The 16,055-nt window shown below is 48.8% G+C and overlaps 2 protein-coding genes across 5 annotated transcripts in view; both read right to left on the bottom strand.

The window, feature by feature from the left end:
• Positions 1–1,311, bottom strand: part of TIAM2 (TIAM Rac1 associated GEF 2) — a 235,250-nt gene extending 233,939 nt beyond the window's left edge. Inside the window, exon 1 of the mRNA XM_022559909.2 lies at positions 1,071–1,311. The gene's annotated coding sequence lies outside the window, so the exon portion shown is untranslated. The remainder of the gene's footprint in view (positions 1–1,070) is intronic.
• Positions 1,312–2,949: 1,638 nt separating this feature from the next.
• The window catches only part of SCAF8 (SR-related CTD associated factor 8), a 201,047-nt gene continuing 187,941 nt past the window's right edge, over positions 2,950–16,055 (bottom strand). The window contains exons 22-25 of one of the 4 annotated variants that reach the window (XR_016395260.1): positions 15,365–15,588; positions 10,649–10,862; positions 9,653–9,845; positions 2,950–6,577 (exon numbers count right to left, since the gene is read on the bottom strand). The gene's annotated coding sequence lies outside the window, so the exon portion shown is untranslated. Of the gene's footprint in view, positions 6,578–9,652; positions 9,846–10,648; positions 10,863–14,535; positions 15,589–16,055 lie in introns of those variants that run through there. The other 3 variants (XR_016395263.1, XR_016395261.1, XR_016395262.1) reach the window with 3 other exon arrangements.

Below are 16,055 nucleotides of genomic sequence, written 5' to 3'. Positions count from 1 at the left end.
ATTGACACTTCTCATTGAGCTTAGGTCTGAAATATTTATAACATATGGTCTGCACCTGTAAGAAACTTGGAAGACTTTGAAAACTTATTAGAGACCCTCCAGCTTAAATCTACTGGAGAGGGACTGGAGATTACCAAGTGCCGTCCGTTACAATAATTATGCCAGCGGCATTTGAGGGACGGGTGGTAGAACGGGTGAATAAGCATGAGAAGAGAACCCCCAAACCTTGGCCACACAGTGAATAAAGGTCTTACCGCGACGCAAGGCTGCCTAGATTACAACTGTCACCAGGCAGCCTCTCACAGGGCCCCCGCAGAGGCAACGCGAAGGGAAATATCTTCAGGACCAAGCAGCCTCCCCTCCCCCCAATTAAGTAAAGTTACCCTATTTTGCTATTTTAAAAAGTATGAAGACTCATGGAAGCTCATCATGGTAAGTTTCACCGTTTCTTAAAGAGAAACGACGCCGTGCAATCGTACCCCCCCCCCGCCCGGACCTTTACAGCGGCTGCCGGCCGTCAATTGTTGGAAGAATGGCCTCTTTTCTTTCTAAGCTGTTTTTGGTAAATATGATCCGTTTGCGACACGACGTGTCGGCTTTCCCAGAAACTTGGCACCTGGGCCCCTCGGAGCAGAGCCGGGCGGGGGCAGCGGCGGGACTCCTGCCCCTCCCGCCCGGTGGCCCCGGGCTTGGGGGACCCCTGGGCTCGGCGACCTGAGCCGCGGGCGCAGGGTCCGCTCCCCCAGGACCTTCCAGGGCGCTGGGCCACCGCACCCACGAGACCGGGCTCGGGGCGCGGAAGCCCGAACGCGGGGGTCGGGCGGGCCCAGGGGCACCGCGAGGGCCGGTGATCTGGAAAGCGTTTCCTCCGCCCGGCCAGGCTGCGCGGGGTTCCGGGACGCGCCAGGGAGCTGCCACCATGCGCCGGGTTGTGCCGGCTCGGCGACCGCAGCCGCAACCCTCGGCTCACCGCCCGGGGCAGGCGCCGGAGGGCGCGGCGAACAAAGCCGAGGAGGTGGGCCGCCCGCCCCGAGCCGGGGTCCGGCCTCGGCCCCCGCCTCCCCCCTTACCTGGGTGGAGCGCCCGGCACCCGCCCGGGCCCGAACCGGCGACACGGCCGTTCCCGCGGGGTCCCGGGGTCACGCGGGGCGGCGCCGGCCGACTTGGAGAAGTTGCTAGGGTCAGTCCGTCCCGCGCGGGCGCTGAGCCTCCAGCCGCCGCCGCTACCCCTTGCCTCGCACGCAGCGCCTGTGGCGGCGAGAGCAGCCGCACCTTCCTCCCCGGCCGCTGGGCCCGCCTCCTCCCCGCCCCCGCCGCCCAGCCCAGCCCAGCCCACCCCCGCCATCCCCCGTCCTCCCATCCCCCCACCAGAAGTCCCCCCCGCCCCCCCGGCCCCGCGCCGGCCCGCGCCCATCCCCCGCGGCGCCCACCGCGCCAGGCCCCGGACCCCGCAGCCGGCTCCCGGGGCGGCCCGCGCTCCCGTCCGCGTCCCCCGCCGTAGCCTCCTGCGCTTTCTTTCTAGGACTTCCCAACTAACTAACACCGAGAACTCCACGATCTTCGAGTAAGCGCCTACCATGAGCTCGGCGCTCAGCCTGCCATCGTGGATGCGGTGCGTAAGGTCCAGTGCCTTCCCCAAAGAGCTGAGAGTGGGAAGACGCTTACTCGGGTACCACTAAGGACAGAAGCAGGCGGAATCTGAAGCCTCGTGCAGGCAGGAGAGACTGTTCGCCCCCTAACCTTCCTGAGAAGGGAGAGAGGGAGGAGCCGTAGGGTCCGGGAGAAATCGGACTTCCCAGGTGGACGCTGCAGGGTTTATTAGAGAAACCTGGGGAATCCAGAGGGCCCGGATGATGGGGAGGGGAGGACGCTCGGGAGAAGCGGGAGTGAGAGCTGTGTTCCCACCCTCGCTGTCCCTGCCTTTACAAAGGCTCTCGCGTAGAGAGGAGCGGGAAGGGGGAAGAGTTCGTGTGCTGGTGTGGGTGCCGCAAGGAGGAGGCGCCAAGACAGGACTAGATACGGAAGAATTTTCTTAGGGGAAATGGCTGTGGGATTAAACGCCAGGGGCTTCCAGAGAGCCAGGCTTCGCGCGAGTCTGATCCCAGTGAAGGAGCGAGGTAAGCAACATCCCAACCTCCCTGCAGCCTCAGGAAGATCATGGGTGAGTCCTACACCCAGAGTTACCCATCATAGGGGGCCCAATTCTCCTTGGTACCCACCTGCCTGAGCATCCGTGTCTCTACCAGCCCTTAGCTGGGAGCAGCCAGATGAGAAGTGTGGCCTTGGGCACAAACCCAGAGGTGAATTTCAGAGCACAACAGCCAGGGCCCTTCCTCAGTTAAACTCCCAGAAAGCTGGAGATGGTTGGAGATCTTCCAAGAAGATTCCCACAGCTGGCGATTCCCCAGTCTACAAGACACATGGAATCAACTTTCCCACACACACCTACAATTTTTAAATGAAGCCCCAAGGGTTTGCTGTGTTCAGACAGACCTGGCTCTCCACTTTCTACTGCCACAGGCTCTGGCCACACTGACCCCTCTCCACTACATAGGCTCTCCCTGGTCCTGTCTCCACTCGGGCACACGTGGCGGTGCCTCGGGGAATGTCTCCCACTCCACTCACCCTCCAGTTCCCAATTCAAGCATCACCTCCTCTAAGGAGCTTTTCCCCTTAGCACAGAGCTACCACCCTAGGATCTTCTTTATATGTTTTTCACCCTTGCTTCTTGTATCATGTTTTTTCATGCTGTTTCACAATGTTATGTTTTTGTTTTTGTTTTTTCTGATTATACAAGTAACACGTTCATTGCACAACTTGGGACATATAATCCAAATGTCTCCAATTCCTCCAGTCTTCAAGGGACACCTTCCCTTGATAGATAAGTAATCAGAGTCTGAGCCCCATCCCATGTGTATCAGTCTGGATCCAATCAGAAGAGAGAAACCACACAGCAATTAAGTGGTAAAAGTTTAATAGAAAGAATTATTAACTATGACAGGATTTGGAGCAATGAGGGATTGACAGGTTAGAAGTAAATAGAATGCAAAAGAAAACAGGAACAGCAGATACAAAGACTTTTAAAGCAGCCACTACCCCTGGGGCCGAGATAGAGCACCCAAGGATAAGGGTGCTCCCTTATCCCTCCCCTACCCCAGGCTCAGACCCAGACCTTGTTGGGGAGAGCATGGCTATGGTTCACTAAGTGCCAGGGAAGTCACTGTGGTATCACACCGGTGGAACTTGCTGGAAATCTATCCTCTAGGGTGTGGGGAAAGTTGTATAGAGGGAGATGTCTCATGGAAGCAGTTCGCTGCAAAACCACCCAGAAAGAGAGGTGCCAGAAGAAGCCGGTGCTGCCCTGCACTGCAGGATCCTGGTGCTGGAGAAACCCCTCAAAATGCAGGAGCCACAGCCAAGCGAGGCAACTGGCAGGCAGAGTTCTGCCCTCCTGCAAGTTCTACCCACACCCTGTACTGACAAAGCTAACGACGAGGCAGCTGGCAAGGGAAATTACATAAAAGGCCGAGATCCCTTTTTACAGAGATGGCAAAAAGGATGAATTTGGAGCTGACAGGCCGTGAGTCAGTGACAGGCATGCTGTGCAACCTCAGGAGAGTCCAGGCGTTGTCCAGCTTCCCCTCCTCAAATATGCCTGCCCAGTACTTAAGATCTTCTCTCCAAATCTCGCCCTGCTGGCCCTTCTTCCCTCCCCCCTGGGCTGCAAGTTGCCTCTTAGCATTTTCTCCTCCAGTTTTGCCCCAAGGGGGAGGCGTGGCCTCTTCCTTGCCTCGCTTCTCACAGCACGCTATGACCAAGTTGTGAGGTCACAGTTCACATCGGATTGAACAGACGTCTTGGGGAAACGGAAGGAAATTACAGAAGGGGAAAAGAAAAAAGCGAAAACCAAATAATGGTCCCAAAGAGACGAAACCATCCAGAGCCTCTCTCTCCTTAGTCCAAGCCCCATACAGGGCGCCAGTGTGTACCCCCGACCAGAGTCCAGGCCGCAGTGCCATCAGGGCCTAGCGAAGGAGAGAAAAAGTGTCTCCATACTTTTAGTGCCGCTAAATAACAAAATAAAAAATAAATATGGAGTGTCTCCATAATCTTAGTGCCACTCCATTAAATAAAAATAACCTGCAGAGATGAAGCTCTGTCTACAGTCAAGATGAACATCTGCATGATTAGGAAGTGAAATTAGCCCCCAATATACTGAAACTCATTCAGTTATTGATCCATTTATGGAGCCTTTACTCAGCACCTGTACCAGGCAGTAGGGATATAAGCTGTGTCACCGTTACAATCTGAGGGAGACAGATAGTAAACAAATCATTTTACAAATAGTTCTGTTTGTGTCTCTGCTAAAGATGCAGAGCATATAATGAGAGTTAAGCTAGCTCCAAGGGATTAGAGGGGGCCCAGCTGAGCTCTGAAGGATGATTGAGTTGGATCGATCATTCCAAGTAAAGGGAACGGTGAATTTGAAGCTCTGAGGTGCGACAGAGCTGGGCCCATTGGAAAGGAAGGGAGTAAGGACAGAGCAGCCAGAGATGAGGCCAAAGAAGCAGAGAAGAGTCAGTCACGCATGGTTTTGTTGGCATGTTAAGAATTTTGGATATTATCCTTTGAACAATAAGAACCTTCTGAAAGGTTTTAAGCACCAGTGTAGCTGGGGGGCTGGGGGCTGGAGAAGAGACTGGAGGGTATATTTGGGAGGGGTATGCAGAGAATATACAAGACTAGTGTTCAGAACAGAGTTTGAACCTGGAGATGAAGACAGAGAAATAACCAGCCCGGAGCAATCCAGTCTAACCCAGGGCCTGGCTGAGATGCCTGCGGGAAAGACTGGGAAAGAGACAGAACTCTCTGGAGACGGGGTCGAATCAGCAAAGAAAGCTGAGGGGGAAGAGCCAGGGAGCTGGGGGACCATCAGGAAGTTATGCTGGGTCATCTTCATTATAAAGCAGGATCGCTTCCCTGTAGAATAACCAAAGGCCCAATTAAAGCAAACCTACTCTCAAAGATAAACTCAAATCTCCACCCCTGGCAAAGACCAGAAGAGCCTGTTTTTAAAAGAGGCGGCCCCATTGTCCTCACCATCCACTCACTTCATAGCCACCGAAACTCTTTAGCTACAGTATCCTACTACTTACCAAAAAGTTAAGTGTTAGCTGTAACCCCACTCCCTAGAAATAACCATTCTGTCATATTCTCTTGCAGACTCTTCATACTTAAATTACTCAGATCTAAATTCCTTGCAGTAAGGGATCAGCCCAATTCATCTATTTATCCCCAGTAACTTTGTACATTTTCTGGCACCTAGAGGGTATCTAGCAATGTTAGCAGAATTGAAATTCATTTCCAAAATCTTTCCAGTACTGGGCAGGATTTCGTTGGACTTTCTGGTAGTAGGACACTTCAAAAAACAAGCCATCCTTCCTCTGTACTATGTCAGAAAGAGTTTTCTTAAAACACCTTTCTAGTTTTTGGAAGTTTTTTGTTTGTTTTGGAAGTTGTGGGGGGTTTTGTTCTCTTTTCTCTTTCCCAAAACCTAAGGAAAGAGAATATTCTTGCCAAGTAAACTCTCTGCCTCAGCCCGGGCCCCGCCAGAAATGACATTAGAAACACACACACACACACACACACACACACACACACAGTGGAATACCAGTTAAGAATGACTGTATTTAAAAAGAAACGAAATTGAGTTATTTGTAGTAAGGTGGATGGACCTAGAGTCTGTCATACAGAGTGAAGTAAGTCAGAAAGAAAAAGACAAATACCGTATGCTAACACATATGTATGGAATTTAAGAAAAAAAAAATGTCATGAAGAACCTAGGGGTAAGACGGGAATAAAGACACAGACCCACTAGAGAATGGACTTGAGGATATGGGGAGGGGGAAGGGTAAGCTGTGACAAAGCGAGAGAGAGGCATGGACATATATACACTACCAAACGTAAGGTAGATAGCTAGTGGGAAGCAGCCGCATAGCACAGGGAGATCAGCTCGGTGCTTTGTGACCACCTGGAGGGGTGGGATAGGGAGGGTGGGAGGGAGACGCAAGAGGGAGGAGATATGGGGATATATGTATACGTATAGCTGATTCACTTTGTTATAGAGCAGAAACTAACGCACCATTGTAAAGCAATTATACTCCAATAAAAATGTTTAAAAAAAAAATGACTGCGTTTAATACCTGTCTCCACGGAGCTCAAATTCACTTTTACAGCTTGTTTGGGGGCAAGAAGGAGGATCCCAGCGCTGGTTACTTCCACTAAGTGCTTTCCTATTACTTCAGGCCCCGAACTAACAGGCTGCATGCAGCCTCCCTCCCAGTGCCCCAGGATCCAGTAAACAGACAAAGACCACACTGACTCCAGCCCAGCGTCTCCCCAGTGTAGGCAGGCATCTTTGCCAGTGGGTCAGGCTAACTTTGGAGAAGTCAGAGGATAGCCTTTTCAAGGGAGGCTGCATCTCTCCTTTCTGAAGATCATTGGCAGAATACAAACGGTTCTTTTAGCGGCTGTTTCAGGAGCTTGCTCGATCTACTTCACGGCACTTTTCAAACTCCTGAAAGAAAGAAGGCAGTGGGCCTGATTACAATTGCAAAAAGCTACGTTTAACCCAACAGTCTGGATGCACCGTGCACTGCCTGCGAACCATTTGCACGTGTGTATGATGTATAGTGGGAGGCCAGGCGGTACACCTGCTCGCAGGGGTGATGGATCTTTCTTTCTCTTGGATTCCTTTGACCCATTTTTCCTTTCTGCTGACAAGTTACTAGAGGCTAACTGATATATTCTTGAAAGAAAAATGAAAAACAAAAGGTCACCTGGGCTTCCCTGGTGGCGCAGTGGTTGAGAGTCCGCCTGCCGATGCAGGGGACACGGGTTCGTGCCCCGGTCCGGGAAGATCCCACATGCCGCGGAGCGGCTGGGCCCGTGAGCCATGGCGGCTGAGCCTGCGCGTCTGGAGCCTGTGCTCCACAACGGGAGAGGCCACAACAGTGAGAGGCCCGCGTACCGCAACAACAACAAAAAAAAAACGTCGCCTGATAGGATTACTAACCCATGATAAAAGGTCTATGTTTGTTTAGAAGATTGCTCAAGATTCCAGGTCTAAAAATCTCATTTAATCCCACAGAGACTCTCTCTTGGCCAGGGCTGATCCTGTCTCTACTCCATCCCTGAGCTGGAAAGCATCTCCCCACATCTCCCAAGAGGAAACAGAGGTCCTCAGTGCTTCCTGGGAAGTATGCTACTCATGTTTGTGAGTGAGCTTTGAGTGCATCAGCCCAAGTTACCAATGCACTGGTCTGGCTCCTGCGTAACCCATACGCAGACACCCTCCAACACCCAGTGAAAGACTTTTAACCTTGGGCTGCACTCTTAAAAGGCATATCCTTGAAAAAAAATGCCCGTGACATTGATTGTTCTAAGTTGCTAAAACTCATGTGATTTTAAGTTTGTTTCATTTTTCATAATTTATAAATAAACAAGTCTGATAAACATATCTGAACATGTAAAAGTTAATATTTTCTGAATCAAAATAAAGTACCAATTATAATGCTTATAATACTTTAAAGATGTCCAGTCAGTTCTTGCTAGCCAGCTGGTTACATAGCCAGCCTTACGTTTCACTGGAGCCCTCAGCCTAGGAAATGTGTTTACGGAACCCATAAACTTTCCATGAAATGCAAAACGTACACAATAGGAGCAAGTCTCTTCTCTCAAGTTTCCCTTTATGGCCCTGAGTTCCACTGTTTCAATTCCCTTGTGCCATGAAACTTGTTCTTGGACTCTGTTGCGGGTTCTCTGGTTGGACTCTTCCTGAATTCCTTGTACTTCCTCCCAGCCCTGTTCGCTCTGTTGGGTCACTCCCCCTCCCCCTCAAGGGCACAGTCTTCCTCACTCTGTTCTCTAACTGCTGCCGCTTATTATTATTGAAAGTATTGGGGTTTGGGATTTGCATGTGACAGTTCTACGTGGGTCGGAAAGGAGGAAAAACAGATCAACTTCTGCTCGTGGGCAAAGATAATTTAAACCACACCTGAAGCTGAGGGTGGTTGGCGTGGAGCCATCTCATGTATGGACAGGATCCTTCACAAGGGAAGTGAGTTTTGAACTTAAATGACCTAGAGAACGGACTTCCGCCAGGATAGTAGAACTAGCAGCTTTCTCCTCGTAAGTAGAGCTATGAAATCCGTTTAGGCATACCAGTGTGTAGTGAGAATAAATCACATTAACTGTCATGTACATCCTCTAAAAGTTACAATTTGGTGATGATATGTAATTTGTGGGTTTCAGTTTCAAAGCTGGTGTATTAAATGAGCTAAAACCCGACCTCGAGCTCAGATTTCTCCTTGGTCCAATACATCTCAAAAGAAAGGAAAAGAAAGTCTTAGGATGGCCTATAACAATTATAGTAAATATTCATCAAATACATACTATACATCACAAACTTACATATATATGAAACATATTTGCATGTCAGTACCTATAGACTTACTTGATTCTTTTAACAGCTTCATTCTATTGCATTTTTAAAAAGAAATTTACAAACTTTGGTGATAGAATGGGGAAATCGTGTCATGCAGAAAAAAACCCCTGCTTTTTAAACTCTGTATCTTGCACATTATATAAATACTTATTGAATTAACAGATACGTAAATTAATAAATCTTTATTGTCTTAAGTTAGAGTAATAATACCTTGACCTCGTGGCTACTGTTTGCGTTTTCACCCTCACTTTCTCATTAGAAGCTTTAAATAAGCCACAAGCTTTAAAATCCACACTCCAGGCTTTAAATTGATACAGTTTTCAATAGGACTATACATAACCTTTCTATAAGAGGTTAGGTTTGTACCTTTACACTGCAAAGAGCAAGTTTCCATAAAAAAATTTTTAAAATCACTTTGGCTTTGAAATGTTCTCTCCATCAACATCTGTAGTGGTTCCCCAAAGTTACAGAATTAATGAAATCTTTCTGCCCACAGCTTTTCCCTGCTATTGTGTCAAGAGTTTTGAAACTATTTCTATTTTACCATTTTTTAAAGGAAAAGAAAGAAAGAAAAGAAACATAATTGTTGTCTACTCTTTATGCCTCTGGAATAATCTGCGTTCTTCCTCACCTCCACCTTCCATCCCCTTCTCCCAACGAGGGATGGGGAACTCTGTTTGCATAGTTTCTTTTTATTCCATGTCACTGTAATGAGAGTCTCAGCAAGCATACTTTCCCTTGTGGAATTTGCTAATAAAAACAGACAGCCAGTTTTAAACAAGCAGCCCCGAGAATAGGAGACAAGCAGAAGCTGGGTGCAGGGAGCTGCTTTGCTTTTTACCTCTAGCCTCACAGATTGCCTTTTTCATCACATGCTCTTAGCCTGTGGGGCCGTAAGAGAATTTATAAAGCAATTTTGGATCCTTTGAAATAAAGGGAGCTAATTTGTCACAAGCTTTTGACAATTTCTTTGTTCAAGTATTGATACAATTTCCTACAGCAAGAGGATATTATCAATTTGTGCAGAGTCCTACCTGGACCTGAAATTCAACTGAGAAAGACACCCTCCCCTAATGACTCTCATTAACCAGTAGTGCTCCCGTTGCTACCTGCTTGCACAGAAACCCGAAGGCACTCCAGGTTTACCTACTGCAGGAGGAAGTGGTTGAGAAATCCATCTTCTTTTCACTGTGATGAGGTCATGAGAAACAAGCCATCCCGAGGAAGTGCTAGAGGTACTTCTGTGTCTCCCCAGCATCATCCCAGGGGCAAGCTGAACAGAGAGGTGATTGACGGGTAGTGGTGGAGACCTGCTGTTAGCGCATCCGTCTACCAGCTCCTGTGAAAATGAGCCCAGGAACAAGCAATAAGTCTAAGAGTCACCCAAGTGCTTCACGGCCTCACGGCCCACCACCCTCAGCCCCTTCCCTGCCTGCTACCCCCAAAGAAAGTTACATTTTGTCCCTATTTCATTTCCAATCCAACACAATTCCATTAAAAAAAAACTTACTAGTGGGGCAACACCCCTCCCCGCCCCCCCAAAAAAAAAAAATCCAGAGGATGATTCCACGCTACCCTGACTCCCGGCCCTGGAGGTGTGGCCTTTATCCACCCACCTCGCCATTGTGATGCCTCCCCAGATGAACTCCTCCTCTATCCCGCCTCCTGCCTCAGTCAGTAGCATCCCTATTTCCCAAGCTGCTGGGAGCCGCCTTTGACCTCTCCTGACCTTCACTCCCACAACCATCTGGTCTCCAGTCTTCACCTTGTTACCTCCTAGACAGTTTCCAATCCTCTCTTCCTGTCCACCACCACACCCAGCAGTGCTGCCCAAAGAGTTGCGGCCAACTCCCAGTAATGCTCTCACGCTTCAGGACCCAGCAGAAATGGCATCTGTCTGAGCATCTTCTAGCAGCCGTCTGGGTGGAACCAGCTCTATGCTTCCCAAGCATTAGGCCTCTTGTTCCCTCACCATTGCCCCCTCCCCAATGGGACAGTGGACCTTGGTTGGGGAGGGCCGGTCGGAGGTGTCCTGGTAAGTGGCCAGGGACTTGGAACATCCCAGGCACTACGGGCCCTCGCTCCACAGGGGGATATCTGTTTCCTCAGTGGAGCTGTGTTCAACTCTTGCTGCGTACACACCTTTTGCAAAGCCCAGTTCAGTGATGTGGCAACTAAATGCTTTAGCCCTCGGGGGCAAGAATCTCCTCTTTTTTTTCCTTCTGTCACGTTAGATTCCTCTGTTAATATGTCTAACATAACTGGGTTCTGAAAATCTCCTTTCTCCTCTCCTCTGTCATCAGGGAGCTGGTGACTGATAACTGCCTCACTGTCTCAGGCTGCTCGGCTTCTTCCCCTGCGGGTGGAGATAAAGAAGGCTGTCAGAACTCTTCAGGGATGCCAACTCTTGCCCTCACCCTCTGCCTGCCAGAAGATGGTACATGGTCCACAGAGGCTCCCCTTCCCTAAAAATTCAATCCACTTCCTTTTTTGGCCAGATCACCCTCCATCATCCCAGATGTGGTCACACTGAAAATGTCCACAAAGCTCTGACTGGCACAGATTTTCAAGGAACGTGGATAGAGACATAATGGGAGGAGAAGCGTCCCCTTCTTACACTAGCCTGGCGACCCCAGGAAATGACTTACCCCTCCGCGTCGCCGTCGCCTCCTGTGTAAAATGAGGATAATAATAGGTTTTACCTGACGGAATCGTAGGGGGATCAAACGAGTCTGTATTTGTAAAGCACACAGTAAGCTCTATCTAAGTGTTTTACAAGCTAAAAACAGCTGCGGGATTTCTCTTATCCTGACGCTTTCTTTTACTTCAGCATATTTTCAAACAGGAAAAATACACAATAAGTGGCACAGTGCGGGCGCTGCCCAGCGTTGGGGGTCTTGACTGCTCTTTGACGCACCGATGTCTGAATTCATATTAATACAGCCCTGGCCACTCTGTGGAACAACGCAGATGATTTTAGCACAAAACCAGCACTGCACGAAGAAACCCAACCACGCACTAACCTGACGGGAGAAAAGTCACAGATCGATGATATACTAACGTTTCTTGAGCACTTACCCTGCGCCAAGCAATAGCATCAGGGCTTTAGATAATTTACTTCACTTGCATCTTGTAACCACCTAATGAGGTAGGTAACACTATTAGCCCATTTCACAGATGAGCCATAACTTGGGGTTTAAAAAGGAGAAGCAGCCTGCCATGGTCACAGAGCTAGTGGTCAGCTGACCCAGAGTAGATGGGCCTCACCACCAATCATATGGGGAAGACAGGACTCTTTGTTTTATTAATGAACTCCTTTCTATTTTGAAAATATAGTGCATGCTTTCTAAGTTAATTGTCATCCTAACGACATGGATGCTCATCGAATATTGCCTGTTGATGATCATGATGACCTCGCGCTCAGCCACACTGGGAAGCTGGCCACGGCCTTCCTTGTTCCTTCCTCACCTCTCCTCTAGGTCCAGGACAGAAATCACACAACAAAAATCTGCCAGCTATTGCTAAGAGCTTAAGCTGTGAGCTGAACTTTCTTGGGAGATATTTGTGCTTTAATTGTAAAACGGACGACACCTTCAAGAAGCAAAGGAATGATGCCACATGATGGATCTCAGACACCTGTACAAGCAATCTGACCGAGGAGGCCTCCCCGGAGCCCTTCAGTCACCCCAGCAGATTGACCCTGATGGTACACGTTTGTATGAGAAAACACTGTAACTCACTAACTCCCTTCCTGGTGAGACCTTGACCTGTTTGTTGTGGTTGTTGCTTTTGTTGGTTGTTTTACTGCAAAGTATACTTGGTTGTAAACTGTATCTGTTTCCTCAGTTGGTGCGAATTCTGACTTGAGCCAATTCAGGCTAGCTTCATTACACAAGAACCAGGAGAGCAGATAAACTCGGGGAACTGCTACATGGAGAGAAGCACATCAGGGTCGCCCAGATGCAAAGGTGACATGAAAGCTTACCTTTGTAAGGAATATAATACGAGCTCAATGCCTGAGTTAACATAAAATATGGGGACAGGTACAGAAATCTAATTGTCTTTCCTTTTCCATAATTGGTCTCAACATTAAGTTCAAACCCCATTTCCAGTTTGTAGTTGTACTCGTTTGCTAAGGCTGCCCTAAAAAATGTCCACAAACTGGGTGGCTTTAAACAACAGAAACTTATTGTCTCGTAGTCCTGGAGGCCAGAAGTCTGAAATCAGAGTGTCTGCAGGACCATGATCTCTGCGAAGGCTCGAAGGGAGAATCTGTTCCATGCCTCTCTCGTAGCTTCTGGTGGTTGACTGTAATCCTCGGACCTCCTGGGCTTGTAGGAACATCACTCCCTTCTCTGCCTCTGTCGTCACGTGGAATCTCCCATTGGGTCTCTGTCTCTCTTCTTTTTCTTCTTGCTTTTTAATGATTTGGTTTTCTTGTTTGTTTTTCGGTTTTCTTTTTTTTTTTGGCCACACAACACAGCTTGTGGGACCTTAGTTCCCTGATCAGGGATTGAACCTGGGCCCTTGGCAATGAGAGCACAGAGTGCTAACAACTGCACCACCAGGGAAGCCCTCTTCTCCTCTTCTTAAAGGGACACCAGGGCTTTCCTGGTGGCACAGTGGTTAAGAATCCGCCTGCCAATGCAGGGGACACGGGTTCGAGCCCCGGTCCGGGAAGAGCCCACATGCCGCGGAGCAACTAAGCCCGTGTGCCACAACTACTGAGCCCTGGTCCAGGAAGATCCCACGTGCCGCAGAGCGGCTGGGCCTGTGAGCCATGGCCGCTGAGCCTGCGCATCTGGAGCCTGTGCTCCGCGACGGGAGAGGCCACAGCAGTGAGAGGCCTGCATACCGCAAAAAAAAAAAAAAAAAAAAAAAAGGGACACCAGTCATATTGGATTAGGGCCTACCCTAATGACCTCATCTCAGCTTGATTACCTCTGCAAAGACCATCTTTCCAATAAGGTCACATTTACAGGTACCAGGCCTTCAACATATCTTTTGAGGAGACATGATTCAATCCAGAACAGTTGTGGAAAAAGAAATCTCGCCCCCAAAGAAATTCAGTCCCTTCCAGCTTAAAAATCTAATCTCTTTCTGATATTTAGTTTTCCTCAGTTCCTGATCTCTTTTCTTCTCTATAGCCGTAAGTAGTTCCAGGAGGAGGCTGGGTGTGGGTCAGGCCAGTGCTCTCAAGAAGCAGGGCCAAGCCGGCCTGGGTGAGGGATGCACTTGGCGGACTTGCCCCAGTCCTCTCCAAGTCTGTCTTGCCTGGACCTGGGCATCGACCTTGGTCTTCGTAGCAAACACTGCCATCACCCGTCCCACCATGGACGTCCATCAATAGGACTCCACAGACTGTGTCCTCCTTCTCTCAACTGGGAGGCCTCCCCCCATCTGCCGGGCTATTTTCAGCCCAGCTCTGTGCTTTGCTTTGAGGAATAGACAGGTTTTGGAAGTCCCCTTCCACCGCACTTGGGGCCCTTGGGCACACAGGACTTGAGAGCTGTCCTCTGGCTATCAGTCTAGCTTTTTATTTTTCTTTTTCAGTTCACTGCTCCACTAGATGGGGACTTCCCAAAGTTTCTGTGGGCTAAACCGGAGGGACACGCTTGGGGATCCCCAAGCTTTTCTCTGGTTTATTTTTTGCCCATCCCCAGGGACAAGGCCCAAGGGTCAGAGGGCAGAACCCCACACAGCATTTCTCATCCTGCCTTTATCCCAGCTCCACACCAGCTCAGCCCCAGCCCAGGAAAGGTGTTTCTCTGCTCTGTGTGGGCACATGGCCCTTAAGATATCAGACATCCTTCTCTATTCTACAGTTTTCCTTGGAAATACCCCAAACCAACAGTCTCATTTTTTTTTTAATTTCTTGGCCACGCCCTGCAGCGTGTGGGATCTTACTTCCCTGACCAGGGATTGAACCCATGCCCCCTGCAGTGGAAGTGTGGAGTCTTAACCACTGGACCGCCAGGGAGGACCCCCCCACCTTTTTTTTTTTTTTTTTTTTTTTTTAAACCAACAGTCTCATTCTTGACGTTTTGCTTCTGGAGATAAAGGAACAGCTTATATTAGACTAACCCTTCTGATGCAAACAGCTAGCAGGAAATCCAGATGAGCACACACTCACATGCTTGGGAGTCATCAAAGAGCTGCCCAGACACTGAAGTCTTAGACCAAAATCCCTGAGAAAAGGGAATTTTGGAGAGAGGAGCACAATGTTTGGATTCCTTTACCCCTTGAGGCATTTTCCACTCACTAAGCTGCCAAGACAGCCAGAGAGAAGGTATCTGTTGTGATAAGGATCCCATAAAGGTCTGGTATCCAGAATATATATAAACGCTGATGAATCAATTAATTAAAAAAAAAAAAAAAAAAAAGTAAAAGTCGGACTTCCCTGGTGGTGCAGTGGTTAAAAATCTGCCTGCCAATGTAGGGAACAGGGGTTCGATTCCTGGTCTGGGAAGATCCCACGTGCCGCGGAGCAACTAAGCCCATGCGCCACAACTACTGAGCCTGCACTCTAGAGCCCACAAGCCACAACTACTGAGCCTGCGCTCTAGAGCCCGTGCTATGCAACAAGAGAAGCCACCGCAATGAGAAGCCCGCGCCCCACAACGAAGAGTAGCCCCTGCTCGCTGCAACTAGAGAAAGCCCACGGGCAGCAACGAAGACCCAACATAGCCAAAAATAAATAAATGAATAAATAAATTTATATTAAAAAGTCATTGCAATTAAAAAATAGGCAAAAGATTGGACATTTACTACACAATAGAAGATATTCAAATAGCTAATAAACACTCGAAAAGATGCTCCACCTCAGGCATAAGGCCACAAAGAGACTCCATTACGTACCCTCCAAATGGCTAAAATTAAAAAGACGATAATATCGGGCTTCCCTGGTGGCGCAGTGGTTGAGAGTCTGCCTGGCGATGCAGGGGACATGGGTTCGTGCCGCGGTCCAGGAAGATCCCACATGCCGCGGAGCGGCTGGGCCCGTGAGCCATGGCCGCTGAGCCTGCGCGTCCGGAGCCTGTGCTCCGCAACGGGAGAAGTCACAGCAGTGAGAGCCCCGCGTACTGCAAAAAAAAAAACACGATAATATCAAGTGTCAGCAAGGACACGCGTGAGTCTCATAAATTGCCGGTGGGAGTGTAAATTCATACAAACACTTTGGAAAAACTTTTTGACAATAACCACAAAAACAATAGCTGCAATGACCCAGCAATTTTTCCCCAGTCTATACACCTAACAGAAATGCACTTAGAGTGTGCCCAGTGTGGGTGTGAGAATGTAGCATCATTACTTGTATGAAATAGACCAAATGAGAAACAATTCAAATGTCCCTCAACAGTAGAATGGATAAATCAAGTGTGGTATATTTATATTATGGAATACTGTACAGCATAGTAAATTAATCAACTCATGTATGAATCTTACAAACGTGATGTTGAGAGAAAGAAGGCAGACATAAATTAATAGGTACTAGGTGGTTCCAATTATATAAAGTTCAAAAATAGGTGAAACTAATTTACCATGTAGGAGT

This window comes from Delphinapterus leucas, chromosome 12 (genome assembly GCF_059928025.1).
Source record: "Delphinapterus leucas isolate spDelLeu-1000000601 "Yukka" chromosome 12, BTC_Dleu_Yukka2, whole genome shotgun sequence".
NCBI classification, from domain to species: Eukaryota; Metazoa; Chordata; class Mammalia; order Artiodactyla; family Monodontidae; genus Delphinapterus; species Delphinapterus leucas.
Note: the sequence above shows the minus strand (reverse complement) of the source record. Positions and strands in the feature narration are given on the sequence as shown.